Below are 4,179 nucleotides of genomic sequence, written 5' to 3'. Positions count from 1 at the left end.
ATAATTGAGTGAACACTCCTTGTTATGGACTGAATGCTTGTGTCCCCCAAAATTTCTATACTGAAACTCTACATCTCACCCATATGAAATTATTAGAAGGTGGGTTCTTTGGGAGGTAATTGGGATTAGATGTGGGCAGAACTCTTATGAATGAGATTAGTGCCCTCATAAGAGTCATGAAAGAGTTTGAGTCCCTTCTCTGCTCTCCGCCATGTGAGGGTATAAGGAGAAATCAGCAATTTGCAACCTGGAAGAGAGCCTCACCAAAACTCAACCATGCTAGCATTCTGATCTTGGACTTCCAGACTGTAGAACCGTGAGATATAAATTTCTATTGTTAATAAGCCACACAGCCCATGATATTTTTCTTATAGCAAGAACTAAGATACTCCCCAAAATAATCCCCTTTACTTTTAAACCTGTAGTCCAAATTGATGTTTCCTTCTAGTTTGGGTAAATTTACACCTAGGATATTGTATCTCTCTGGCTCCTGCTTAACTTCCTTGCTAATTTAAGGGGCTCAGAAAGACCACCTCTGGAACTGGCTTATTTGATCTCAGCCTGAGTTTTGGATGTCCTAGAAATACTGGAATTTAAAGCCGGTACTATTTTGAGGGTACCTGAAAGTCAGGTGAATACTGTGATATGTTGGCTTCCCCTACTTGTCAAAGCATTCTGGAGGTAGAGAGCAATAGGCACTCAGTGTGCCCCGGGAACTGGATAGAGAACCACTTTATGACTTTTCAGGTAACAGGCTATTTTTGACTTAACCTTAGGTGCATCCTACATTGATTTGGCTGCCATCCCTTTTCCTTGCAAAGGCTTTTAATGGTAGTGCAAAGCAATGTAGCTTGTTTTTCTGAAGAAAGAAATGTTTCTTTCATTTAGCCATCTATATTCTGGTTTTGTTTCTGTTCATCTGAAAGGGGATCCCCAAATTGGGCTCCTCTGAAGTTTGGCGCAGGGGCTGCTGAACTCGTGGCTACTCCAAAGACTTTCATGGCCCTGTGTTTGCCCCATCTTATCTATTCTGATGTTCAGACATTGTAAAGATGTTCAAACATTCTTGAATATAAGACTTTATTTTTTGTTGCTTATCATAGAAGCCTTGTATAGGAATTCAATTTATTTTAATAAGAAAAGAATGCCTATTACAGGTCAAGGATTATGCACAAACATGAGGACATGATAAAAGGGGACCTGCTGCATCCATGAGATAATCAGAGAGCAATATGAAACAGTGAAAATTAGGTACTGTTATGGTCCATTAATGGTTCCATTTCCTTAATATGAAAATTTTGGAGAGAGTATAGTCTAAGCCATATAATTATGATGTCAAACTTTCCTTATTGAGAAAATGTAGTCACTACCTTTTTGGCAGTGATGACCTGTCCGTGAGAACATGCCTCTCACAAAGGATCTCCTTCATCCCTCTCCAAAAGTGAAGAAAAAACAAAAAGAGGTGCCTGGAGTAGTGTCCCAATTCCTATTTCACGTATGTAAAATACCCAGGATGCTATAAAATCACCACTGCCTGTAGCCATGTGCAAAGGGCAGTTTTGTGTGTTAGCTGCTCCACTGTTCTCTGCCAGCCTACAGGAGGAAAAGCAAGGCTTACAGAAGGATGCTTCTTCAGAGGGAAGTAGCACTAAAGGCCCCTGAATCAAAATGCGTGGGAAGCTATTCCAATAAACACACTTTCGATAAAAAAATGAAAAAAAAAAAACGAGACCATAACAATTACATTTTAGTGACATTACACTTGTTTTAATAGATGTCTAAAAGAACAATGATATGTGATTACTAGGTATACTTAAACTCTTGAGAAAAACAGAACAAATCACTGTGTTAAATCTCTAAGCTATGAAAAAAATGAAATAGCATATTAGTGATTATTTTTATCAGTGCGAGAATACCCTAGATCAGTGGTCAAAATACCTGAGCACCAGTGCTGTCTCTTGTATAGCTCTCTTAACCTCCTTGGGCCTTAGTTTCCTCACTTGTAAAATGAGAGAGCTAGGGTGGACTAGTTAGACTTTATGGACCCTTTCAGCTCTGTGATTGCATGCCTTACAAAGGGGTTTTAAGAAATAATCACCCAATCTTCTTTATTTTTAGAATTGTTCTTTTAGGTATGTACCCAGATGACAGCCGGGGCTCTATTCAGTCAACTTATTAATGACAATACTACTGAGTTTGTTCACAAGATCTGCAGATATGCTAATTTGCAGTTTCTCGATTCTTCTCTGGGAGCAATTCCAAGTGAAATATTTGGAATTTGGTTTGAAGCTTCTTCCTTATTCCCGCCTGGGGGATTTATGTAAAAGAATAAAAAATTTACCCTAAGTCAGAAGATTCTCTGGTCTGATCCACCTCTTCTAGAACTTTATGAGCAGGAGGGAAGGTTATGGCAGTTTTTCATTTTCTACAAGAATGTCAGAACTTGGAACAATAATGGAGTCTGGAATTGCTCTTCATAAAAGTGTATGAAATTATCAGCAGAATGGAAGGGAAATGCATTAGGTGAGATCAGAGATATAAAAATAATTTTCCTATTACAAAGTAGTTTTCTTTCTTTAAATGGCATGCAGGGCTAATCCACCCTGATATCCATGCTGGGTATTTATCTGGTAATATATTTCTGTGCAAGTAACTTTATTATTATTGTGATAAATTCTCCTCTATCAGGAGCTTTCCCAAGTGATGTAACACCCTAAGCAAAGTTGCTTCTGTCAATGATGCAGGTGACTGTGCACACAATTTAGAACTCCAGATCATGTATGAGGCATTCCATGAAACATAACATCCAAAAGGCTAATAAAAATCATGAACTTTAAAAGTTTTGACTAAGTTTGCAAGATAAATGAGAATAAGACAACTCAAGTATCCCAGGACAAGCCAACCACAATGCCTTCAAGGAACTGGCATCCATGTAACCCTAAGAATGTAAATTGAATAATAATTTTGTAGACTTTAAAGCCACAGAAGATGCCTGGGGTCAATATTAAATGCAGAAAAAAAGGATACTGTGCTTAAAATTCTGTTATAGAAACTTGAAGACTTTGTTAGATTTCCAAGACTTTCTCTATGTAGAAAAAACATTCTGTTGAGCACATGCGTGATACATTATATCTGCAAACATTCTAGGGGTTTATGGGTAGTAGTAGAGGGAGTAATTATGGACTGCTGTCCAGAGAAAGGCAAGAGGGAAGACAGAATTGCATTTTAATGTCACTAATATTTCAAAGACAAGCTGAGACATTTTTAGAAAGGGAAGAAGCCAAGTGGGAAGATGCAGAGCTGTCTCCAATGAGATTTGGTCAGAGCAAAGAGCCCTCCAGATTATTCTCTGGAGAGTGGCCTTAAAGTTAGAATCATTGAAGATCTGGACCTTAAATTTCATTTCCCTGCTCTGTTTTTGTTTGGAAATGACACTTCTTTTTTCTGTGTTTGCTTTCTTTATATTTAAGGAAAGATACCAGCCCTGTCTATTTATGCCTCTTCAAAAAGTTTCTTTAATATAAAATTAAAACATTTAATTCTTTAATTCCAAGTTCTTTGTGTTCAAAAGTCATCAGATTAGGCCTCTTCCAGTCAATTTCTACATAATTCAATTTGGAAACATGGTCTACCTTCTTAAATGTATGTATCAATATTTATAAGAATTGTCCTTCCTATTATTAAGCTAACTGGATGCTACAAATGACTCCCTGGCATCCTTGTAGAGAAAATACTATGTCTCCACTGATGAAAACTGTGATATAAATTAAAAGTTTGGTAATAATTGGCCCTGACTTAAAAAGAAAGATAAGCAGCCTTGAGTAGTAAAAAAGAATAGCAACTTGGGAGTCAAACAGGCCTGTCTGGTTCTATCATTTTCTAATTGTTTGATGTAGAGAAAGTTACTTAAAACCTAAGCTTCAACTTTCTCATCTGCAAAATGGGTTTATAATATTTACTTTATAGGAATATTCTGAATGGTTAAATTAGTAGGTAGTGTAAACCGTTTAGCACAATGCCTGGCAAATAACAAAATTCAAATACATACTGGTTTAGTGAATTCTCCCTACTCTAATACCTTCCAACCCCCAATGAAAACTCACATTAAAAATAATGTGTACTAGGAGTTATGTCCCTTAGCAGTTGTTGAATCAATTAGTGTGTTAGAAATGCAGCTGT

At 37.0% G+C, this 4,179-nt stretch overlaps 1 pseudogene; it reads left to right on the top strand.

Moving 5' to 3' along the window:
- Positions 1-1,402: 1,402 nt before the first annotated feature.
- LOC107196744 lies at positions 1,403-1,646 on the top strand (annotated as a pseudogene).
- The last annotated feature ends 2,533 nt before the right edge of the window (positions 1,647-4,179 follow it).

This window comes from Pteropus alecto, unplaced genomic scaffold, assembly GCF_000325575.1.
Source record: "Pteropus alecto unplaced genomic scaffold, ASM32557v1 scaffold7, whole genome shotgun sequence".
NCBI lineage: Eukaryota > Metazoa > Chordata > Mammalia > Chiroptera > Pteropodidae > Pteropus > Pteropus alecto.
Note: the sequence above shows the minus strand (reverse complement) of the source record. Positions and strands in the feature narration are given on the sequence as shown.